A 26,692-nucleotide genomic window follows, 5' to 3' on the forward strand; every position below is an offset into this window, starting at 1 on the left:
CACAGCAAAGAGACATAGAAAGTGATCCAAGCAGACATGGAGGGAGTAAGAGGGAGAAAAAAAGAGTGTTCCCTACAACCTGGTTGGACGACCCTCCATACATCTACCAAGGACCAGTTTGAAACCTACTGCATTAGATAATCAGTGCTGTGTATCATAGGATTCTGAGAGGGTCTGACCTATCCAAGTCAACATCCAGTACGCTCTTGAAATCTCCCCCATGATCTAAGGAAGATGGGACCAACTAAGGCGTGGGGTGGAAAGGCTCGCTTGCGATTGGTCAGTGTTGAGGAAATAAATGTTACCAAGAAGGACAGAGACACCATCTGGCAACCCCTCTACCATGACAAATCTTCCTTCGTCATCTACCACAGTTTGAGGCACTATGAGGGGACTGTGGGCTTGATCCTTATACATGTACCTCTGGAGAAGTTCGCACTTCTCCATTGTTTCTGGAGTCTGGCTCCCTCCCCACCCCCCATCTGCTGACGGTGTCTCTGTAAGAAAATAATGTGGGGGACCCTGCATTGAAGGAAAGTGTGACTATCATATTGTTTTTAGCTAATGTCATGCTGCGCAGGTTCCAGGTCAGTAGGGAAACCTTAGTCAAAGTTGGAGAAAATAGGAATGGGCAAGATTGATGTCACTGGGACAGCGTAACTGAGTCTGGAGGTGCTAATCCCCATTAGGTAACATTGATATGAGTCCCCATATGTCTTAGTAACAACACCACAAGGACCAGACTCGTTGAAACAAAGTACCCAACTCCTCACTCGTGGGCTGCAGTGTAACATCTGTCCATCGAAACACTGCACCTAGGAACAGTATTAGCTTTAAAGTCTCTGCGGCGCTAGCAATCTAGACCCGATAAATGGAGGGCTATGGCAGAAAGAAAGAGGGTGAAGGTGCAAAAATTAAGGCCCGGCAAGGCCCACCTAGGTAGGATAATGCATACATGAAAGGGGTAAACCAAACCCTACATTAACAGGGCTGCTGTGCGTGCACATATGTAAGTCAGAGGGGCTAGCCGCACCCGAATCTTGCAAGGCAACCAATCAGGTCCTATTCAGCCCCATCCCTATTACCAATGAAGTGTTAGCAATGTGGGAAGAGCCGAAATGTATCCATCAGGAGAGAGAAGCAGTGCATACGGAGTTGTGGTTAGCAGAATGAGACTGTATGAAAATCTTGCGATCAATCAAGCATGAAAAACAAGTCACATTTGAGCACAGCTCATGCAGATATAGATATATAAATTCGGTATGTATATAATCCATTATTCAGGGGCATGCATTTAAGAAGGAGAATTCATTGATACAAACACAAGCTCAAACAATATAATTTGCTGTTTGAAACATAATAGAGGGGGGTAATGACTGCGGTGGCACTGAATGATTTCATGACAGGACCAGAGGCTAGCATTATGCATTACTTTTTTTTGCCCTCTTCCTTGCAGCATTTCAAAGTAATACATCACAAACTCAAAAATTCCAGAACATAGAATGTCCATAACACATATAAACCCTAACACAGCAGTCATCTTCTTCTTTTTATTGCTGCTCCTTGAAAGATAAGTACTTTTTACTTGTATTTCTTGATATAATAGTTTTAAATATTAATATATAAAATTGATAGTATAAGGTGTATTTTGTAGATTAAAATAGGATGTGAAGTTTATTATTTTGAGGAATGTGTAATTTGTGTTTTAGCGGTCTGAGTACGGGAACATTTGTAGGTTAAGACCCAACTTATGGGTCAATCGGAGGTTAGAATTTAGCTGGGTAGACAGTTTTAATCACAAAGGTATCGTATTGAGTATTAATTGAAAAAAATATAAAGGAAAAAGGTATGGTGTTACCGTTGCGCCGCAAGCAGTTTAAATCTTCTGGCTCGCGGCGAAGAAGGATTCCGGTGCACGTGTGAGTGCGAGGATTCTTCGGATGGCAGCAGCGCGCATGTGCGCTTTAGATTTGACATAAACACAAAGGTATTTTGAACTGGCTAAAGCTCCATATTGCGTCAACACACACGTTACGTGTAGGCGCAAGGGAGCCATTCTAGAGGAAAGTTGTTGCGCAGTGTTTTTTGCCGATCATTGACAGCCAGCTGATTTCTGACAGTTGGTTTGTTGCGGTAAAAAGAAAGGAATTTCAGATCGCAAGTGTTTTTAGGAGGAAGAAAGTGAAAAGAAGGGATAATATATAAAAAATAAAAAAATTAAGAGGTTAAGTTAAAGGTTTATTTAAGTTTAGTATAGAGAAATGGAGATTACAGAGAGCACGCAGACCTCAAATGAAGGTGAATTAAGGAAAATTGTTCAAGATGAAATGAGATCATCTATGAAGGAAGTTTTAGAAAGTGTGCTTAAGAAGAAAAGAAGGGCAGTTGAATGTTCAGAGGAAGAATATTAGTCAACAGAGGAAGGGGAAAGTAGTGAGGTAAGAAGTTATGGTAAAAGGGCGAGGAAAGAAACAAATATTGAAATAGGAGTTAGATTTTTTAAAAAGGATAATGGTGAGCCGAGCGCCACAAAAGGGTAAGGTGTCCATCGCAGCACAAAAGAGGGTGTCCTATACGGCACAAAAAGAGGAGAAGATAATGAGGAAAAATTCCTGAATCAGGATTTTGATGAGGAAGCAGGTGAGTTTGTGCTAGATGATTATTTGGATGATGAATGGGATTTAGATATTGAGAAGGAAGAGAAGGAAAGTAATAAAAAGGGAATTATTAAGGATCCTCAGGGTGAGGATACGTTTAGCCCGGAAAGGATTCACCATCCTAGGAGCACAGAATGGTGGCCATTACCACATGGGGCAAGTTTTTTAAAACATTGGATCAGAAGGCCACTTGAGAGAGAGGAAAGAGCCGTTATGAGGGCTGAATGTTCGCGTCCAGTGGTGGATGGCAAAGCATGCATGACTCCGGACCTTGACCCGGATTTGATTAGTTATCTTTTTAAAATGGGGAGAGACCCAAGGAAAGGTTTAGAAAGGGCACTTAAATAGTGCCAGGACCATTTGTTAGATGATGTGTTGGGTCCTTTAGCATACATATTAGATATGGCTGAGGAAGCAAAGATGAAGTCTCTCCAGATAGATAACAAGCTTTTGAGAGGTTGGGCCCAAAGAGAAGTTTGCTTTTTGGGTAATGCCAGTTCAGCTTTGTCAACAGAAAGAAGAAAGGCTATTCTTATGAGAATAATTCCCAAGTTAGGGGACCTTGTGAGAAAAGAACCGACAGAAGATACTAGAGGTTATCTGTTCGGTGAAGGACTAGTTAAGGGAATAGGGAAACATGTGAATACCTTCACTAGTTTAGATAGAGCTCAAACTTCTCTGAGAAAAGTTTTCGGAAGAGGAGTTTTTTGAGAGGGTTGGGGCAAAAGCCCGTTTCCCTGGCCGATCCTTCAGCAGGGCTCAGTACCAATCTCAAGGCCGAGCTGCTTTCAGGGGATTTCAGGCAGCAAACAGATTTTATCCTCAGAGAGGAAGAATTGGAAGAACGCGTGGAAGGGGACGTGTACAGTCCATGCAAGGGGTCCAAGGCAAGTATGAGGATCATTACTGGTTCTTTCCCCTGCGAGTTAGGGGAAAGGTTAAAATGGTTTATGAGAAATTGGGAATTAATAACAAAAGACAATTTGATAATTCAGACAGTTCAGGTTTATGTAATAGAGTTCGAGGAAGAGCCATTTCAGGTGTAGGAACCAAGAGAGCTATTTTTTCTGAAAGATTTGCAGGTTGTAGTTGCAGAGGAGATGAGAGAGATGTTGAGAAAGGGTGCGATACAAAAAATCTTAGAAGTGAGTACTGTTTTCTTGGTAAAGAAAAAAGAAAAAGGATGGAGACCAGTGATACATTTAAGAGATTTGAATTATCTTGTTGTGTACAGACATTTCAAGATGGAAGGGATCCATCTATTGAGGGACATTCTTCAGGAGAGTGACTAATCCCATTTGGTCTGGCATCGGCACCTTGGTGCTTTACCAAAATGTTGAGGCCTGTTGCAAAGTATTTGAGAGAGAGAGGTGTACGCTTAGTGATGTATTTGGACGACTTTTTGATCATGTCTAAAAGTCAGGAGGTTTTTAGAGAGCAGTTGTTGCTAACAATGAATGTTTTGGAGAGTCTGTGTTTCATAGTGAACAAGTAGAAGTCAGTTTTGGAACCGAGTCAATGTTTGGAGTTCTTGGGTTTTATGGTAGATACAGTAAAAAAGACATTAAGTCTGCCAGAGAAAAAGGTAACAAAGATAAAATCAGAGGTGAAGGGTTTATTAAGAAAAGAGAGAGTGTCCCTGAGGAGTGTAGCAAGAGTGGTTGGACTTTTTTCTTCATCAATTCAGGCTGTTTTTCCAGGCCCGCTTCATTATAGGGCATTGCAGAGGATGAAGGCATTCCATCTAAGGAAAGGTTTGTGGTATGGAAATCAGGTATCTTTAACGTCAGAAGCACGGGAGGAGCTGCTTTTGTGGTTAGAGAATTTGGAAGCTTGGAATGGAAGGGCGATTTTTGGAATATGCCCAGATTATGTGTTGGAGACAGACGCAAGTCTACTTGGATGGGGTGCATGTTTAAAGGATCAAGAGACAGGAGGAAAGTGGTCTTTGGAGGAGAAGAAGAACCATATAAATGGATTGGAGATGAGGGCTGGGCTTTATGCCTAGAGGAGTTTTGGAAAGAGTTACAATGTTTTGTTAAAGATGGACAATGTTTCTGCTGTCCGTTATACAAACAAGTTGGGAGGAAGCAGATCGAAGAATTTGACAGAGCTGGCAGAGAAGATTTGGAGTTTTTGTTTGGAGCAGAAAATAGGTTTGAAGGCGGAGTATTTTCCAGGTTTGGAGAATGTTGTAGCGGATTGGAATTCGAGATATTGAAGAGATTTCAGCGATTGGAAGCTGAATGTGAACTATTTTAGGAGAATTTGTTGGATTTAGGGTCCATTGGAGGTGGACTTGTTTATGTCAAGGCTTATATTTCAACTAGAAAGGTTTTACAGTTGGAGACTGGATCCGTTAGCAGAGGAGGTGGATGCGTTTCAACAGGATTGGAGCAAGGTGAAAGGGTATGCATTTCCTCCCTTTGCAATGATACAGAGAGTTTTGTTGGTGGTGAGGAGACAGAAATGTCAATTAGTTATTGTGACACCTTTTTGGGCAGGTCAGGCTTGGACCCCAGGTTTGTTAGAGATGGCAGTGGAGGAACCTTTTCTGATTCCTGAAACAGAGGATGTTCTTTTAGGGGAAGAAGAGGTTTTTCATCCTTTGATCTTGCAAGGGGCATTGATCCTTCTTGTTTGGAAGATTTCAGGGGAGGAATCCAGTTCAGAGGCCTTTCAGAGCAGGCTAAGGAGTTGCTCAATGAATCTTGGGCTCCAGGGACAAGAAAGAGGTATGTTGGAGCTTGGAAGAAATTGGTTTGTTGGTGCTTGGAACAGGGTTTGGATCCCGTGGAGGCATCTGCCATAAAACTGTCAATTTTTTTGTCTTTCTTATTTGAAAAAGGTTTAAGTTACAGGACTATAAATTGTTATAGGTCAGCAGTTGTGGCAGGTCATAGTTTAGTGGATAATTGTTCTGTAGGTAAGAATACTTTAGTCTGTAGTGTCATGAACGGTATTAAACTGAGAAGGCCTCCAAAACCAAAGTATAATTGTTTATGGCATGTGAAGAAATTACTTCAAATGTTTGAGAGTTGGCCTATGAATAGATTTTTAAGTTTAAAACAACTGTCAGTTAAGTTGGCAACTTTGTTGTGCCTCATTTCTTTTAGAAGAGTTTCGGATGTTCGAGCTTTAGATGTTAATAATAGATGTTACAATCCAGATGGAGTTTCATTCAGGATTAATAGAAGAACACAATGTATGTCTTCAAGTATTTTTTATCCTAGATTTGAAGCTCATCCTAAGTTGTGTGTGGTTAGATGTTTAAAGGAGTATGAAAACAGGTTGAGTGAGTTTAGGAAGCATGGTGACAAACAGCTTTTAATCTTGTATGTGAAATCTTTTAGACCGGTTACTTCAGCTACAATTGCAAGATGGGTGAGAGGTTGTATGCTTGAAGCAGGTGTGAATATGAATGATTTTGGGGCACAGTCGGTAAGAAGTGCAATAGCGAGTAAGGTCTTCTTGTCAGGTGGTCGTTTGGAGGATATTTTGCATGAAGAAGATTGGTCAAATGCAGATGTTTTTACGCGATTTTATCTGAAACCATTAGGTCATGTTTAGTCTGTGGTTGTTGCACAGCTTTGAACATGCATAATGCTAGCCTCCGGTCCTGTCATGAAATGTTGATTCTCCAAGTTAGGTGTAGAGAGAATCTGGATTTCCTTAAAGGCACGGAGGCTAGCATTATCCCTCCCTCCCTCCCTCCCTCCCAGGTAAGCGTATGGAGACGGGGAGTGGTTAAAAAAAAAAAAAAGAAGGATCGTTTTGAGACTTTGTATTCTTTGAAGATTAAAAGATTAAAGAATCAAAAACATAATTTGTTTGATTTTAGATAACCAGTAGAGTTTGGATTTGGTTTTTTGGTTGGAGAAAAGAAGAAGTTAACGAGTTTGGAGTCAAGTGCAGCATAAAAGAGGAAGATGGATGCTGTGTTAGGGTTTATATGTGTTATGGACATTCTATGTTCTGGAATTTTTGATTTTGTGATGTATTACTTTGAAATGCTGCAAGGAGCAGGGCAATAAAAAGTAATGCATAATGCTAGCCTCTGTGTCCTTAATCAAATCCAGATACTCGCTACACCTAACTTGGAGAATATACATTCTCTGTCACATGGGAGAGAATCAGTGACATCATGTATGGAGTGCCTCAGGGTCACGTAGTTGCCAGGCCATAGAAAAGACTGACATCCGCTCCAGCTGAGATTGAGCCAATGAGGTGGCACTAGAAGGGCTATGCTGAGAGGAGGGCTGTCTCTGAGCACGCCAGCCTGGACTTGATGGTCGACCCTGAAGGCGAGCCACCTTCCGCTGGAAGAGGGCAGAAGCGCGCCCAGTGGCTGACAGCTTCTCTTGTTCTTCCACCCAAGCCCATGCCTTCTCTGGCTCCATGAAAAAGTATTTGTTCTGATCTAGTATAATCTTCTGTTAGACTGGTAAAAGCAAGGAGTATTTGGGGAACACGTCTCTGAGTTTGCGTTTTACTTCAATGAATGAGGCTCGGCGGCGCTGCATCGCCAATATGTACTCAGGGAATAACGGTGTGCAAACCCTTGAAGGTCTGTCAGGAGCTAGGCACTACATAGTGTGCTCTGCTCTCTCACTGTGAAGGATGCTCGTGCGCTCTGCCTGGGCAAAGAGCGGGTCCATCTGAGCCAGTCAGAGCCTGGTAGTGGCTGGGCCATCCCCCCTTTTGTCTTCCCTTTCTCAGTCAGCACTCTCTTGATCAACAGGGAGGCATAAGACTCCAGGTAACCCTAAGCCGGTTAATAACAGCCCCTCTCACTCCACCATTGACTATTTTCTTGAACAAGCCATTTGTGTAATCTCCCAAGAAATTGAATTGGCAGAGAGGCATCTATTGGTGGAGGGCCTTCCAAAGTTTTCCCTCTCTTTTTCTACATCCTCAATTGGAAAACGTAGAACTGCAAGGCCCTCTACTTCCTCCAACATGTTCCTTACTGGTTTGGCCCTTGACTCAGTTCCACTTCTAGAATGTGATGAGGTTAATGCTTCCCACCTTGCCAGCCCTGCTGCCAAATGCGAGAAAAAAATCATCTAACTCACGCGCCAAAGCGCCTCTGTGAATTTCCGAGATCTTAGATGAGTCACACTTAGCTCCTATAATTAAAGGACTCTTTGACAACAATTTGGAAAAATCACTTCTGTGACTGATTCATGTTTTAAGATACTTGAGCATGTATTAGACACAATGCTTCACCATACACCACTACTTTAGCTCCTCAATCATGTCCTACTAATGTTGTTGCACTTAATTCCTCTCAATTTTATATAATTGTCTATAAAATTGTATAAAAGAGTATAAATATCTATAACCTAGGTGTATATGTATTATAATGATAAAAAAGTAACCCCTACTGCATATTTTGTTTATATATCTCATACAGCTTTAAGCAATAGACGGTTTCCTGACGAAGGCTGTATAGCCGAAACGCGCGTAGTGTTCCATCTACCGCCTTGCTTGTTCTTCATCTACTGCACTGCTCCGATCAACCCTATACCTATATTGTTTATATAATTGCCTAAACAATATGTACTGTATGTAAAATAGTAACAAAAATGAATGATGGATAAAAAATGAAAAGATCAATATTAAATATATTTTTTCATAATCAATACCTGTGTGTGTAAGAAAATATTCTCATTTTCGTATCACTTTTCGATAGTTTATGGTCAGTTCTTTACTATACACCTAGTTATGTACATTCACTTGCTATAATTACTTATCTAAATAGCTCTTCTCCCTACATATAGCAAGTCTATTAGTCTAGTAGGGGTCCCCTTTTTTCCAAATAATACTTAATTCCTCTCAGGCCAGTAGTGCCCTACTAGACTCTCATGCACCTAACACTGGCGCCTTTGTGGCCGGTGCTTCTGCACCACTTTACTGGCATTTGTTCCACCTCCCTCGATATCCCGTCAGTTGAATCTTCTAGGCATGGCAGCCAATGGGCTGCCTCAGACTTTATTACTTCTACTGGCCATGTCACAAATCTGTCCAATGTATCTACTTCTCCACCTTGGACTCTGCATCTCCCTCCTGAAGATTGTCTTTATATAGTAATTCTGACTAACTTTCCTGTTTTGTCCCCTTATACTACGGAGACCACCTCTCAACTCAAGAATAAGGTGATGCACTGGTTGTCCATGAAATCCAATTTAAACTTTGCTGTCTATGGTAGAGTTTTGCTTGTGAAGCAAATTCTCTGAGTCGGCTTATCACCTAAAAGCTATCAAGAGGGTTGTGTGGTTGTTAACTTTAAATATACTGCTGCCATAAGAGATATTCTCCTTCAATCTAGCTTTTGTGACACTCTTAATAAATGCAGATAACGTTTTTCCACTGGACTTTTTTATAAACCCACCTAATGCGAGTGATTTTTGGATTATATGTAAAAATGCTACTTAGCTTATCACTTCCTCATTATTTTTCATTGTACTTACCCACATCAGTCTTGCGCGGTTGATTGCTTAGATCACAATGACTGAGTTCCTAGCATACCCAATGACATCTGTTCTGCTTCCAGAATGGATTCTGCATCGTCCCCATCAAGGATAATGTCCCCACACATGGTATTCTCCCTTGTGCTGCTTCTTCAGTCAGGTCCACTGGCTTGCTGTGCCTTGTTAGTTTCAACATAACTGGATTAGCCTCTAAACATGAGTTTATTCCGTTGGTTGTCCTATGTGAGAGACGTTGAAATTTAATTTTTTAAGAAATGTGAGCTGTAGTGTAGTTCCTATATCCTTATTAGGCTCTGCGCATTGGAATAATATACACTATAGATTTGACATAGGACTGAGGTCAGTATGTCTCTATCGAGTATATTAAACTTAATTACTTGTGTGTGCCAGCTAACTCAGAGGTCACTAGAAACTTCTTGAATATACAAGAAGGGATTAGTTTCTGACAACCGTATAAACATGACAACTTTGTTTCCCTTAGAGTCGTCGGAACAATCTCAGAACCGTGGAAACAATAGATAACAGTTTCATTCAGTCAATCGTGCATGCTTCGTTTCTACAGAGTTGCACAGAAATAGAGAGACGGGCGTTTCAATAAAAAGGGTTTATTGAACAGTCTTATTTCTCATGCAAGAGATATGAACTGCTACAATCGTAAGACAGGCTGCGAAGTACAATATGTACAGAGGTAGCAGTAAGATAAAATAATACTGCAATAGCATGGTTTCTAGCTATGATATATATTCATAAAATACATACATAAATAACACAGGCTAAAATGTGGATACTCATCTGATGCTTCTAAATAGTTCTACCCCAGTGTACCTAACCTAAGTGTAGTACGAGGTAAGAAGTAGGTGCTGTTTTCTAAAGTATAGCTAACTATAGCTATAGTTTTAGTTTTGCCAAGAATTGGCAAACGTTTCTCTAAGTTCTAGTCTGCTCCATACCTTAGAATGTGCGAGGTTGGAATCTCTTTTCCGAGACTCGATATCTAACACCCCACAAGGGGAGTCAGAAACATTGGAGCTAGATTCTCTGCGAGGAAGATGACAGCGTCTGGTCAGTGCGTCAGGCTAGAACTCGATTTCCTTCCGAACTTGCCGCGACAAGTAGGCAGTCAAGCTGCATTGTGCCGGAACCGTGGTTTGCCAGGGCAAGTGCAGGTATATTTATACCTTGAAGGTGTTTAGGAATGCCTGTATTGACGTAAAAGTCGGGCATCGGAACGTCATGAATGAACCCCTATGGAATAGATGTTCATGCATACTAAACAGGTTCTTAGAGAAATGAATATCCAAGCAAGGGAAATTCCTAAAGGCTTAAGAATCTGGTTTTCCAAGAACTCGTTGTGACGTGGATGGACGGATGTAGGAGACCATGCCTGTATTTGGTTAGCATGGACAATGCCTAAATAAGGGCTGGATTTTCTATGCCTAAATAAGGGCAATATGAATTGGACCTATATAAGGGCATAAATCAGGAAACCTATATACGGAATCTAAATCTACACACAACAGGGCCATATCAGATGTTATAAGCGAGGGGTTTGTCCGTTACTCCTTGAGCACTTCTCCATCAACTTCTTGGGGACTTTCAACCTGGTTCAGGGTATCTCTTAATTGCTCCGTCACTGTTCTCAGCACTTTCCATTCAGACATTCAACAATGTCTTGTTCTTGGAAAAATGTTTTTTCAGTTCTATTTGTTTATTCTTTTTAATTATTATTTTTCACTACGCATTTTTTACGTGCTTTTTAATATGGTGGACAACTTGCCTATGTCTCTTGTTGCCATCCCTTACCTTCTACGTATATAATCTTGGGCTCGCTTTCAATGTTAAGACTGGCTTTAATTTAACTCTTTCTAATCCTTCCTGTGTGGTAATAAGCATTCATTTTCCCTCAACTGCTGGTTTACTCTGAGCATTATTATATGACCTTATAACTGAACGTGATCTTGTTAATGTAAATGAGTCGTTTTCTGCTCATTTGAGTATTCCAACCTTAACCAGCAGAAGATGTTCTTCTATTATAGATCAAATCTTTGGGCCCGATTCACAGAACTAACTTAAGACAAAATCCTAAACTTACTACCATTTTGGTATTCACAGAAGGCACTTACTCATTTTGGTATTCACAGAAGGCACTTACTCATTTCGGTATTCACAGAAGTTAGGAGTCCTAACTTGAGGACTCCTAAATGCCTTCTGTGAATACCGAAAGTCTTAAAGTTAGGATTTTTATCAGTTTAGGAGTAGTAAAGTTAGGACTCCTAACTTTAGGACTCTTAAAGGCCTTCTGTGAATTCCGAAAGTCTTAAAGTTAGGATTTTTCTCAGTTTAGGAGTAGTAAAGTTAGTAGTCCTAACTTTAGGACTCCTAAACTGATAAAAATCCTAACTTTAAGACTTTCGGTATTCACAGAAGGCATTTAGGAGTCCTAAAGTTAGGACTACTAACTTCTGTGCATACCGAAATGAGTAAGTGCCTTCTGTGAATACCAAAATGAGTAAGTGCCTTCTGTGAATACCAAAATGGTAGTAAGTTTAGGATTTTGTCTTAAATTAGTTCTGTTTATCGGGCCCTTTGTATCTAGGGGTCCGACTAGCTTTGTTACGGATTATTCTCTACAGGTGAGCTGTTTTAGTGACCATAGACTCCTTCTTGTTTTCATTTGTTTGCAGGCATGTTCGGCACATGTAAGAGCGGTGGGGCGGGGGCAGGGTGTGGGGGGGAGTCAACAGACGACATGATAGGTAAAAGTAAATAAATTGTCAATAGAAACACTTAGCTTTTGCGCGCCGCATCGCCCAGTTGGCGATACTTATTTTGTATAAAAGAAGTATTTTAATCCTAATTCTACATATGCAAAGACAAACCACATTTAATAAGCAATAACACAGACCCCCCTTAAGTTAGGCACCCTAGTAGTCAAGCTCCCTCCTGGGCTACCAAGTTCTACAGGTGGGCGGAATTTTATATTTTGCTGGCAGAATTTAGTAATTCCGCATTACTCATGCAACGCAGAACTACTAATAAATTCTGCCTGCTCCGCTCCGCTGGTGAAATAAATCATTCAGCACTAGCTATTTGCTGTCACAATATTATGTTCATGTCGCCCTTGCCTTTTTCTGTGTCTATGACTGTGTACGTGTACATGTAGAGCGCTCAGCCAATGACAGTGCTTTGCGCTCTGTTAACCATAGGCTGGCATGAGGCGCACAGACGCTTTAAGGTTTCCTCCACCTTTGCTGAGTCTGGAGCAGAGCATAAACCAAAAGAAAGGACACAATGCTGAAGCAGTGCCCATTATGGTCTGGACTGGCACAACCTGTTCTGTAAAGTTTGGGGCTGGGACAGAGACAGCGCAGAAACGCCCCGGCGGACTTAGTTTGCTCTCCGCCTGGTATTTGACTGAAGGTGGCATTGGCAGTGCATATACAGATGTTATGGGGTACTTGGACAATGGGGCAGTGGGCACTTAGACTGAGGGGAGCATGCACTAACTCTGAAGCAGAGTTACAGTCACTGGGGTATAAAGGGGAAGGGGCACAGACACTGGGGCATGAGTGTGCACGGGGTGAGGACAGGGATACAGACACCGTGGCAGAAGTATGTTGTATGTTCTGGCAGAGGCACAGCAAGCAGGAGTATGTAAAGTGTTTTGGAGAGAGCCACAAGCACCATAGGCAGGAATGGGCAGGAGCACATACATCAAGGACAGTAGTGGCCAGGGGGTTCGGGGTAGGGGCACAAGCATTGGTAGAGAGCTTGGTAGTGGTTAAGGGACAAGGACACGAGGACAGGAGTAGGCAGGATCACAAATACAAGTACAAGAATGGCCAGGGAGTTAGAGTAGGGGCACAGACAGTGGGAGGGTGGAAATGGGTTTAAGGTTAGTGGCACAGACACGAAGACAGGAGGGGGCAGAGGCACAACCATGAGGACAGTGGCGGGCAGGATCACACACACAAGGCCAGAAGCAGGAAGTGGCATAGACACGAGGACAGGAGTGGACAAGATCAAAGACACGAACAAGGACTGGAGTCATCAGAGTATTAGGATTACACACACGAGGGAGGAGTTGGCCGGGGCAAAGGCACAAGGACAAGAGTGTACATTGAGTAGGGTGGGGCAGGTTGCCCACTGCCCGAGCACTCCATCTTCGTCAGAAGCGCAGATGCAGCAGATGCGTCTGACTGAAAACCCTGCAGAGGAACAGCAGCAGAAAAACACCTTGCAGACACGTTTACACTAGTCTGTCCTTGATGTCGACAGTACTCTGGAATCCTGATTCCTGTTGCTGTCCCAGTGTAGAAGAACATTGAGTCGATGCCAGGTGAGGACTGATAAGGCTCCCCCGCAGTCAAAGCGCAGTCCCTCCAAGGACAAAGGTAAACACTTATTGCTTCTTTCATTGTGATTACTCTTACTGTAGGAGACGTCTGGCTGAATATATTGTGTTGCCCTGATGTGGTGGCTGGTCGCCTGGCCATGTAATGTATCCATCCCTTGTAAGCTGGGCTGCCTCTGTCTACATGTGTTCACACCTCCATCACCCCCCACCGCTCCACTTATGCATCTTGAGCTTCTTTACGTGCTATTTTTAAAGGGCATGAGCTTACCTCAGCGTCTTTTCTATGTACACCTGTCTGTTTTTAGGGGGAGGAGTGGCTTTAACGTGCATACCCTAAAGCTGGCTATGTTTACCTATGTGTGTGTAGGTACTCCTCAGTGCCTTCTGTGTTCAGTACTATGGGTGGGCGGAACTCTGCGGAATCATGTAGTTTTGTTATTTAACCGAGCAGTTCCGCCCACCCCAACAAGTTCCTATGTAACGGGTGTGCTGTTATTCCCTACTCACCTGCGACAACATCCAGGGAATGTAAACTACTAGGCCCTATTCACGAGGTTTCCCCACTCTGGCTCAGTCAATAAGGTGTAGTGACTTAGAGACAAGTGTGGTTGCAAAATCCAAAGGAGGTATATCCCCCAGGGCCTGGTAGGCCCAGTTCTCAGCTCACCAGCTCCAGCAGTACAAACCCTGGCAGCGGTGAAGTTCGGTCCTGGCCCAGATCGGCAAAGTCAGACTGCACATGGTCATGCACACAGCTCCATGCAGGCGCTCATCAGCATCCTGCTGATTAGAATTGCTCCAGCTCGAGACACACAGAGTAAGTCTTTCTTTCTTCGTTGCTCAGCCTTGATGAGCAGGCAGGTAGTGGCGCTGGAGGTGCCAGGGCAGGTGGGTGATATCCCCTCACCCAGCAGGGAGACTAGCAGGCTAGGTCCCTAGGCCTGGTCACAGGCAGAAGTCTTTGAAAACTTCTCCCGCTCATGCAGCCTGACTGGCTGCTCAGCTGATGACAAAGTATGGGGTCTCAGTCTCTCCTACTTATAGTTCCTTTCCAGACACAAAATGTGATTTAGGGTCTGGACCTTTGAAGTTTTATGTTGGGGTTCTGTTTCTTGGATATGGACATCTCTCCCCTTGCTTCTTCCCTCTGAAGGATGTCTTTCAAAGAAGGCAGAACTCCAAAGCTGGTTAACCCACAACAAGATCCTGTCAGGGTTTGAGAGCCAGGGCTCCTACGAAGTTGCGCGGAAAAATCCAGCGGAACTACACGCCCCAGCAACCCCAGACCAAGGGGCGGGGCGAAAGACTTTATTAACACGAACAACGCGTTAGGACGTTGTTCGTGATTCTGAATCCTGAGCACAGCCGTCAGCGTCCGAACGGCAGTGCTTGCGAGCAGCTCTTCCGGGTTTGGGAGAGAGCTCAGAAAGCTGAAGATAATTCCTGGGACGGCCGGAGTCGGAGGAGGGCAGAGCAGGCGAGGAGAACCGGGTGCTTCCTTCTCGTGCACCTTAACCCCGCCGGGCGCGCTGCCCGAGGCGGACACCAGGCGAGGTGAACCGGGTGCTTCCTTCTCGTGCACCTTAACCCCGCCGCGCGCGCTGCCCGAGGCGGAGACCAGCTACTGGCAGCAGGTAAACCGTGTGAGATAACACGGCAGCCCGGACAGTGGCAGGGGCTTGTGTTTTCCTTGAACATACGTTATTTTCCTGTTTTTTCTGATATACTGTTCACGGCCATCTGGCAGCCATGTGGGTGGAGCCGGCCACGTACTTTGTTCTTTTGGACCTTGATTCATCGGCCCTCTGGCAGCCAATGAGGTGGAGCCGGGCCCTATGTTAGGGGAGTTCGAGACTTATCCAAGAGGGAGGAGTACCGTATGAACTGACCTGTTTTTCTGGGGATACGAGTCCTCCACTGCCATGCAGAAGAACCTTGACTGAAAGGGTTCTCTCGTTTTCTTTACTGTGTTGAAACTTTCCTTCCTTCTTCAGTTGTTGATTACATGCGAGTGGGGGATAGGAGTGGGTACGTATGTGGACATGGGAGAACGGAGGGATTTGATCTGACGGGTGTGATTGGCCCGAGTTAAACTATCTTGTACTTGTTGGTTTTGGCACAGGTCCGGGTGCCGCAGTCTCCGAGAGATGACTGGTGTATACTAGAGGAACGATTGACAGGGACACGCCTTGGCAGGTAGGAGGAGGAACTAGTGAGACCACCTGAGAGTAGACAGGGTCTGAGAGGTTATTAATTACCTGTATTTTGTTTTCCAGGTGTCCCTTCCCACGCTGCCCCTACCCTATCCTTCCCTCGCCTGATCGCCGCAACACTCTGTGGATTTAGAATCAGAGTGTGGGGAGGTCGGGAGGGGGACCCCTTTGAGCATCGCCCCGATCCTGAGGAGAACCGGAAGACCGTGACAGATCCATGGGAGTGACCAGAGTTCACATCTGGATGTCAGCCACAGTGATATGTACATCAAAGGCTAATCCTTGGCCCTCAGCCGTACCCTTTATAATTCTTTTATCAGCCCAATCTCCCTCTTCCTGAGATGTGTCTAAGCCTTTTGAAATGCACAGGTATAGCCTGGTCCCCCTCACCCAGTGCAGGTAGGCCAGGGCTGCTAAAAATAGAACCCAAGGTCCTCCTTTTAATGTACCACTGGCACTTTTGCACTCAGTATACATTCACAGCAAACTCCACTATCTAGAATTATTGTGTCCAGGTACCAAGCTACCATCAGCATTTCCACGTGCAGCAAGCACACTCAGTCTGAAAACAGTGTTCAATAGTACAGTCTCTCCGTACTGCACCAGAGTGTGTCACTCTACACTTCCTGCCAGTACACACACATTTACCATGTGCACACTATCCCACACTGCACCCTGTATAGTGCATGTCTTGCACACTCACATGCACTTAGCACATGTTTTCACTACGCATGCACTTCTACATCAACCTAGTGTAGGCCAAGGGTGAGTTAAACACACACACAGCGGAACTTTTAAAAAGGTGAGTGAGCCCATAAGCCTCACTCCAATTACACAAGATAACAAGCATTTGCAATGCAATCGATCTCGCCTTTGGGAACCTATATGTATTTAGCTATGCAGCACATTAGCCTGGGTGTTGAACATCTACTGTTCTTTAAAATGGAGGGAGAGTAAGCGCCAAACTGTGTGACACGCCAGGTATGGGAACACATGGAGAGAAATATTACCTTTCAGCGTGAAATGGTATAGTCCAAAGCTCTGTTTTTAATATGAAATCAGGGCCTTCGGTGTTCATATCTCTGTAAATACAAGATTTGAAAAAAAAAATTTGTCTACGGGTGCTCGTGGAAGACAATTTCTATGGACTGGAATCTAGAGCATGCTAAAGTGATTCTGGTATTTTACTGGCCTCTGCTGGTCGTTTTCTATCAAGACAAATAGAGGCAGTTGATCAGAATAAAAAAGTCCTTAAGTGGAAGCAGACAAGTCCTATGGCTGATCTCCAGAGCCCACAAAGTACATACACAGATAAGTATATAATATGTACATACTTAAGTATATACAAGAGGTCTTGAATGCTCGACCTAAACACACAAAGGGGAAAGAAGGAGGATGAGAAAGACTTAAGTACCACCACAAAGGAAGACAGCAGGAACCAGCAAGAGGAATAAACGAGCCAAGGGTATCAGGTACTGGATTAAAGAGGCCTGGGGTGATTTCAATTCTAGAGAGCCCTGGTATTCGGCCCACTGACATTTATTTAAAAGGGCTTCCAAGCAGAGCTTTGGGCACCGGTACTCATTATTTGACAAATTAAGCAGTGACGCATCTGAAAAATACTTTTCCTTTGACGATGCACACAGCGCTCATCCCACTGTGGCGCAGTGCTTTCCTATTCACATTCCACTCGCAGGCTCCGGCACCCCGCGTGTGGAAGTGCTTCGGGCTCGTGCTCTGGCCAACTTGGACTGTAATGGAAGTGAAGTTCCTTGTATGCTGCAGGGCTTGGGGTTTACTGCTCCGGTGTCTCGGTGGGAGAAACATCGAGCGGCTGGCGCACAAGGCAGGAAACGTGGAAATTACCCGAGAGCATAGCTGCCATGGTTTTAGATTGCTATGTGTGATATTTTCATAATTTCTGTGTAATTATGAGTACTATTAGAACCACTATGAGTGACACTTTTCACGCCAGCAAAATCAACCAAATAAAAGATGAGGGAAACATAAATATCAGAAATCTGACCCATTTGAGCAGCGAGAAACTCTAAGATCTTAAAACTGCTTCAAATTCATGAGGTGGCTGAGTCATAATTACAACAAAATTATCAAAATATCAAACATAGCAATCTGAAACCTTGGCAGATATGAAAGAGGGCGAGCATCACTTCACATGACATAGCATTGAAGACCATGCCCATACTTCTGTTCTTGACACCGAGTCTTGTTTACTTAAATATTTCATAAAAGTGATATGAAGTATGTGTTTTATTCTATTGCTATTTTATTGCTTCTCTTGTACAATGCTGATCATATAATAAACCTTTGAAATTTGGTTGGAATAATGTATTGACTAATAAGAATAAAAAGGCAGAAGCTATGCCAAATAACAAAAATTTAAAAAAAGGAGCATAGCAAAACAAGGAGAATAAAACAAATCACATGACAGCATGGTGCTGGGCAAGCCTCAGGAGAGGCTGGGAGATACACACAGCGGTCACAGCAGGCTGTATTATTTCAAAATGTAACACCAGTGAAGTGAGGAGTCCAGGGGTCAGGCGCACCATAGCTACTCAATTCACTTACTTGAACGAGTCAATAAACTAAGAGAACTGCATGTACTCTGTAGCAAAGAGTCATTTTTAAAGCATACTTACTGCATATTTGTTATTCCGTGGGTTTTAGAACAAGCTACGCATGGTTCGCCCTGCAGCAGAGCCTCTCTTCCTCCTGCAGAGTACATCTTCTTGCCCGCGCTGTGACCTGGGAAATGTCTGGGAGCCCCAAAAGATTGTTACATACAGGAGACTGGTCGGGCCAGGAGAGGTAGGGGACACGTTTTTACTCAGCAAGGAATGTTCGAGTACCTAAATCTCGGATTTTTATAAATTTAAATCCCGGATGTTAATTTCCAGTGTAAAAAACACTTAAGCCGCTCTTTTTAACGAATGGATAAACCTTTCCTCTTGAAGCAACATCGTGATCAGAACAAGAGGACAATACTCCCTGGGGCGCACAATTGAAAATGTCTGAAATCAGTTCTTAAGTATGTTGAATTGCTGAATATTACTTAGCCCACATGTATGATTGTCTTGAAAATAAATTGCTGCGAAGTCATTTTGTTTGGAGCTTTGCTGCCCTCTTGTGGGTTCTGTCGGCACTGACATTGGCTCGGCAAATAAGGGAAAGCCGGAGAGCATACATTTTCTTTCCTCTAATTGCTGAACCGCGAATATTGTCTCATCTACAGGGTAGGTTATATAATGTCGTGACCCTAAAGCACTGCGTGAAGCAGATTAAAGTAATACCAACAAGCATTGGCAATGCAATAGGACTCGCATTTACACGAGACCTATTGCATTCCAAATAACAATGCGTGCAGGCGAGAAGGCACGAGTCGGGGCGGCGGCGAGAAGGCATCGGATTGCGGGAGGGGGGGGCACAAGAAGAAAGTAGTCTGTGCTGTGAAGGGGCCAGTAGCCGTGGAAGGACACAAATGACTGACAAGGCTGTTATGGGGAGGGACTAACAAGCTTAAACCCAATCGGAAGGCAGAATTTAGAAACTAAGCCAATGAAGAAGAGGGGCCGGAGAGTGGGCGGAGCTTCCTTCAAAGCTTCCACACTATAGTGTATACTGCATGCCTCGCAAAGCGATAGCAGTGCATTTGCGCTGCAACGCTAGGCGAGACTTAAAGAGGGCCTGATCACTGCTACTGATCATTACACAGTATGCTGCCACCACCACACTTGTGCTGTTTAACTGCTGGGGAAGGCAGTAGCCTTCCACCCCTGTGAGGGTTTGGCTTTGGGCACCCCTCCCGGTCAAACAAGACCACAATCTTTGAAACAGGCCTAAGTCATGGCGTACGATTTGAGCAGTGCTTTTAATACTGGTAATAGACCTAAGCTATGGCACATTTTGTTCTCTATGAGTTTCAACTTATCACTTATTAATTTTGTACACTGTGTGCACACTGACTTTGCTGCTACTGTTAGGTTTGGAGATTGTGGTGAATGCTTCTAAACTTTTAAATGTATGGGGGTTCTGCAGGATTTTGTTTTGACCCCAATATTATTCATTTTGTACATCAATAATCTCAAGCCTTATTAAATCTCCACAGCAGTGGATACTAAGAAAGACATTTGTGCAGCAGGGACTGGGTCACTGACTGCCAAATCCAATTTGCCAGGTTTGGGAACAGGAACCTGTAACTTCTGCTTCCTTCCAGAAAAGCTAATGTGAAGTACTTGTGAAGGAAGGAGCCTACACACTGCCTGTGAGGGGGTACTGGGGTTATCACTGCATGAAGAAAAACACGTCTAGAAGAGAAGGGCCTTGAGGGGCTGTGCAGGTGGAACTGACCCAATATAGCCTAGGGGAGGAATGGCATGATCCGGCTTTGTGGTGATGGCTTGTGATCCTGGTTTCTTCCCTGCATCACTCCTTGGAGTGTGGCAACTTGCTCTCCATATCTGCACTGCACTTCTCTTCCCCACTGGTAGGTCCAAGAAGAGTAGCAGAAGGTAACCAGAGAGAAAGGACAAAACTACCAGAAGAAGGACCTATGAATGCTTGGAGCTAGAAACATTCATGAACACAATCATCAGTTTAATAATCAGAAGAAAACCTGCCTGTGATGGCTTGGTGCCTGGCAAAGATTTGGCTATTTTACCTCTCAAAAATCACAAAGATCACCACACTGCGACCATGGATGGTTCTTCATTTATTTGGGTGGTGGGTTTGATTTTTGAGCATGAGGAAGACTCAAGAATAGAAATCACATTTCACCAGAAGGTGATGCGACCCAGCCGTTGAACGTGGCATCAGAGACGCCGTGGTTCAACTATTTAGCATTCGGTGTACAAATAAAGCTGCAGGACTGCACTAACAGTAACTGACACCTTGGGAAGGGCGGAGCTAACCACCATGCTGGACAGAGTAGTCTGAGCGAACCCTCCCACCAGCTCCAAGAAATCTCTGCTACCCTGCCGTTTGGGCACCCATCCTGCCAGCCGATACTCCAGAGCCGGGCGCAGGGAGCAGCGAGCTCCCATCAACAGGACTGGGGGTGGCCGGGCACAGGTGTGGCGATGGGGACAGGACTGAGTTGTGCTCCTCCATCAAGATGGCGGCTGCTTAGAGGAGCGTGCCCACTGGGAACCCTGCTTGAGGTGACATTGCCACGGTTGTGCCCCGTTTGGCAGGTCTCTGGGGGGCTACTGGACAACTTGGCTCATGGTGGCTGGTGAGGACTGAGCCGAGCACACAATCCTCCATCAAGGTGGCAGCTGCTTGGGACAGCACGACTGCCGGGAGTGGATCAGTGATTTGGGGCCCAAGCATAAAGAGCTGCAGTCACAGCTTTGACCCCTGTGACAGACCTCGTGGCGAGATGGCCCGCAGCAGCTGGCCCCTCTTGTGCCTCCTTGATGAGTACTTGTGCCCTGGGGGCCAAAGCGAGAGGCCCTGCTGCTGCGTGTGACAGTAGTGGCTGCCGCATTCTGTCCTGCAGCCTGACCCGGTGAGTACAGCTTCTTGCCTGGACCCATCGGCCCACTGGAACCATAGGCTTCTTCATTGCTCCTCGGGCCTCGGCCCCCCCACCCCCATCCTCATGCTGTGGCCCCTGCCCAGCCTGGGGATGTGCATGGCAGCCGCATTGTTCTGGTGTTCCAATCCTGACTGTTGGCCCCCCTTTGCCTGGCTGCCGGACGACCAAAGCCACCACCTTAGTCGGCACTGCCACCCTGCTGAGGGATTGCCGCTGCTCGACCACCAAGGCCACAGCTATTGCCTAGGCCTCTACAGTTTTATCCTTGTATTGGGGGAGTGGTTCACTTCATCGTGGATCTTCATTCCATCCCGCAGTCCAGTGGCTGGTGGTTCCTTCTTGTCAAGGACGATAGGAGGCCTCACCCCCAGTCTGTTGTACCCCGCTCACGCCTGCCGCTGGCCTCCACTGCCTCTCGAGGTCAACTGCACCTAGCTCGCCAACATAAGGAGGACACTGAGGATAGTTCTCTTCCTGCCACTGCTCAACCCCCACCTGACAAATCGGATATCACCTTGGCTGCTATATGCTCCACCGGGGATGCACTCAAAAGTAAAATTGATTCTCTGCTTGTCAACATGGGGTTCTTGCGCGACGACCACATGAGAATGATGCGCGTCAGACATGTGGAATCAGAACGGTCTGAGCTGGTCCCGTCTTCGTCATCACAAATTTCGGAGCTGACCCAGTCTCAACCAGGGTCAAGACACTTGAGGCCCAGATTGATGGCCAGTAGGGCAGGGCCCGGCAAAACATCTGAGTGGTTCGAGAGTTGGTCCATGCTCTCATTCCTAGAGGACAGGCTGCAGAAGATGTTGACTTGGCGGGTCTGTCCAAATACTAACCTCTGAGCGAGCGCACAGAGTAAGTACAAGTGCACCCTCCTTCACCTGGAGCGCCCCGTGTTTATTGGCGGCACGTCTTTTGATTTTCAGAGCTCAGGACTTCCTGCTACAACAGGAACGAAGTCATTATCTCTATCAAGTGGGCAATGCACAAATCTCAATTTTGCCCGATTTCACAGCACCAGGTCAGAAGCAGAGAGCATTCTTCATGATGGAGAAAAAGAGAATCGGGACCTGGAAGTCCCCTATGCTCTGCTGTTCCTGGCAAAGTTGCGGGTTCTCCTGGATGACAGGCAGTGCTTTAAATGGGCCGGTCCTCACCGGTACTGAGTACCAGCACCTTTTCATTTTCTCCCTTTGAGTACCGGCACTTTTCCTAGAACGAAGAGAGTACCGGTACTCATGGGACCTGACTTCAACCCAGGCAGCGCTTCCTTTATCCCTCCACTGATACCTCTGCAGCACCTTTAACAAGCACTACACGGAATTAATCACGGGAGCTCTTGACACCAGAAACCAGGGTGAGCTGCTTTGGAAGTTTTGAAGTCATCAGAGCGGGCGGGAGGGGTCTAAAGAATGGTTATCTTATCCATTGTTCTTTTCACAGTGGGGCTGAGAGGGGGCTGTAAAATTAAATGGGTGGCGGTGGGACGCACTGTTCAGGATTGAATATTCCAGCAGCGTTTCATTTAAAAGTGGGTTTATGGCTGTGGGAGTGATGTCCACTGAGTGTTATCTAACAGCGGCCCATTAGGCGCACCTGAGGACAGGCGCCATCTGTCCTGCCCGTCTCGACCTCGGACCCCTCCCGGGCAGAGGCCTCGCTGGCCTGCCCTGGGTGTATGATCCACCGGAGGGCACCGTTCTTCAGCACTTATTAAGCAAGTGCTTTACTGGCTACCATTACAACTTGATCTATATTTCCAGAGTCCCTCTTCATTCTAAAACTCTATCTTGTTGTGAAATGTGTTCTTTCTGTAAAGTATAATAATGCCTCATACGAGTAACAGTAAGTCCTTCCAGAATGAGTACACTCACGTAGAGGGACGACGAGGCATGGCTTTCGAAATTACGAAAAGTGTTTCTTTATATCGGATAAGTGCCAAGTGTTTGTGTACTGGTTGAGAAAACAAGTAGGTGCTGGAGGACGGCAGTGAACTCTGGCTGCTTTTTCAGAATGAGTCACAGGAATGAACACAGCTCACTTAGAAGAACACACTCTTCGGATACCCTTCAATTTTCCCAATTTTTTTTTTAAAACAAATGTTCATGAAATGCTCGATTTCACTGTTGCACAAATAAAACACACACTCCATAAATAGACACGCACCGTAGGCAAACACAGTAGTGACGCACACAACACAGTAACGGATACATGCACACAAACCATAATGCATAGACACGGATGAGTACATACTGTACAGATGTACATGCACCAAAGATTCATGCCCAAGCACGCACACGCAAACACTTGCGAAAACCACAAGCACGGACACACAGAACACTCATTCCATCAGTAGACACACACACACACAACATGCACACATACAATTAAACACATTCCAAACGCATACAAACTCACAAAAGAAACTATGGAGCTTCTACTGGTCACCTTACAGTATCTTGCTGCGCCCTTCTTTACAGCATGCTAAAACAACAATCGATGGACAGAATGCAGAACAATGTCATACATTTACCCCAGTACAGAGATCTGGGCCTAAATCCATCGTTTTTTTGCTCACCATGCCATTCCAGTTTGAACCCAGCTATATGCAAATCAGTCTTGACCCTGTGCCTCATGGGAACAGTCCAGCCCGAACTGCCAAGCCAGGTCCTCCCTGGACTGGAAACAAGCATCCTAGGACCGGTTTCGGGGTTTCACCCCTCTTCAGCCAGGATAGCTTGATTCCAGTGGCATGGAGAGCACGGGACTCACGTCTGAGCATACCCGTCCCACTCGGGGTGACAAATGCAAAAACAACAATTGATGGACAGAATGCAGAACAATGTCATACATTCACCCCAGTACAGAGATCTGGGCCTAAATCCATCGTTTTTTTGCTCACCATGCCATTCCAGTTTGAACCCAGCTATATGCAAATCAGTCTTGACCCTGTGCCTCATGGGAACAGTCCAGCCCGAACTGCCAAGCCAGGTCCTCCCTGGACTGGAAACAAGCATCCTAGGACCGGTTTCGGCGTTTCACCCCTCTTCAGCCAGGATAGCTTGATTCCAGTGGCATGGAGAGCACGGTACTCACGTCTGAGCATACCCGTCCCACTCGGGGTGACAAATGCAAAAACAACAATTGATGGACAGAATGCAGAATAATGTCATACATTCACCCCAGTACAGAGATCTGGGCCTAAATCCATCGTTTTTTAGCTCACCATGCCATTCCAGTTTGAACCCAGCTATATGCAAATCAGTCTTGACCCTGTGCCTCATGGGAACAGTCCAGCCCGAACTGCCAAGCCAGGTCCTCCCTGGACTGGAAACAATCATCCTAGGACCGGTTTCGGGGTTTCACCCCTCTTCAGCCAGGATAGCTTGATTCCAGTGGCATGGAGAGCACGGGACTCACGTCTGAGCATACTCGTCCCACTCGGGGTGACAAATGCAAAAACAACAATTGATGGACAGAATGCAGAACAATGTCATACATTCACCCCAGTACAGAGATCTGGGCCTAAATCCATCGTTTTTTTGCTCACCATGCCATTCCAGTTTGAACCCAGCTATATGCAAATCAGTCTTGACCCTGTGCCTCATGGGAACAGTCCAGCCCGAACTGCCAAGCCAGGTCCTCCCTGGACTGGAAACAAGCATCCTAGGACCGGTTTCGGCGTTTCACCCCTCTTCAGCCAGGATAGCTTGATTCCAGTGGCATGGAGAGCACGGGACTCACGTCTGAGCATACCCGTCCCACTCGGGGTGACAAATGCAAAAACAACAATTGATGGACAGAATGCAGAACAATGTCATACATTCACCCCAGTACAGAGATCTGGGCCTAAATCCATCGTTTTTTTGGTCACCATGCCATTCCAGTTTGCACCCAGCTATATGCAAATCAGTCTTGACCCTGTGCCTCATGGGAACAGTCCAGCCCGAACTGCCAAGCCAGGTCCTCCCTGGACTGGAAACAAGCATCCTAGGACCGGTTTCGGGGTTTCACCCCTCTTCAGCCAGGATAGCTTGATTCCAGTGGCATGGAGAGCACGGGACTCACGTCTGAGCATACCCGTCCCACTCGGGGTGACAAATGCAAAAACAACAATTGATGGACAGAATGCAGAACAATGTCATACATTCACCCCAGTACAGAGATCTGGGCCTAAATCCATCGTTTTTTTGCTCACCATGCCATTCCAGTTTGAACTAGGCCTGGGCAAAAATTTCATTCCGTTCGCGGAAATTGCGATAATTTGACATTTTTGCGTTCCGCGGAGAGCGCGAAAATGTCAAAAATTCCGGTTTCCGCAGCTTGGCGATAATTTGTTTCTTGCTCGCGCTGTAAAATAATACATTCTCGCGCGCGCGCGATCGCCTTACCTGAATCCCTGCGTTCGCCGACAAGTTTTCTTGATCCGGTCGCGTTCTCCATGAGATGTTGTATTGTTTTTAGCCATTTGCGCTGTCTCGCGACAGTTCGCGCCCGCAGTGACGTCATGCGTCGCGCGATCACGTCTTTCTTCTCGCGATCATGCACCGCGAGAACAACTCAAATCAAGATGGCCGCGCCCGCAAGCAACCACATGGGTAAGTTGGCGACCCGCAACCATGCAGAAAATCTCGCGAACATGCCGGAAAAAAACTTCCGCATCTTCGCGATATTTCTGCTTGTTTGCGATAATTTTAAACATTCTCGCGATAATTTGCGAAGGTTAATTCCGCAAATTCCGCCCACCCCTAGTTTGAACCCAGCTATATGCAAATCAGTCTTGACCCTGTGCCTCATGGGAACAGTCCAGCCAGAACTGCCAAGCCAGGTCCTCCCTGGACTGGAAACAAGCATCCTAGGACCGGTTTCGGGGTTTCACCCCTCTTCAGCCAGGATAGCTTGATTCCAGTGGCATGGAGAGCACGGGACTCACGTCTGAGCATACCCGTCCCACTCGGGGTGACAAATGCAAAAACAACAATTGATGGACAGAATGCAGAACAATGTCATACATTCACCCCAGTACAGAGATCTGGGCCTAAATCCATCGTTTTTTTGCTCACCATGCCATTCCAGTTTGAACCCAGCTATATGCAAATCAGTCTTGACCCTGTGCCTCATGGGAACAGTCCAGCCCGAACTGCCAAGCCAGGTCCTCCCTGGACTGGAAACAAGCATCCTAGGACCGGTTTCGGGGTTTCACCCCTCTTCAGCCAGGATAGCTTGATTCCAGTGGCATGGAGAGCACGGGACTCACGTCTGAGCATACACGTCCCACTCGGGGTGACAAATGCAAAAACAACAATTGATGGACAGAATGCAGAACAATGTCATACATTCACCCCAGTACAGAGATCTGGGCCTAAATCCATCGTTTTTTTGCTCACCATGCCATTCCAGTTTGAACC

Source organism: Triturus cristatus, chromosome 3_1 (genome assembly GCF_964204655.1).
Source record: "Triturus cristatus chromosome 3_1, aTriCri1.1, whole genome shotgun sequence".
NCBI classification, from domain to species: domain Eukaryota; kingdom Metazoa; phylum Chordata; class Amphibia; order Caudata; family Salamandridae; genus Triturus; species Triturus cristatus.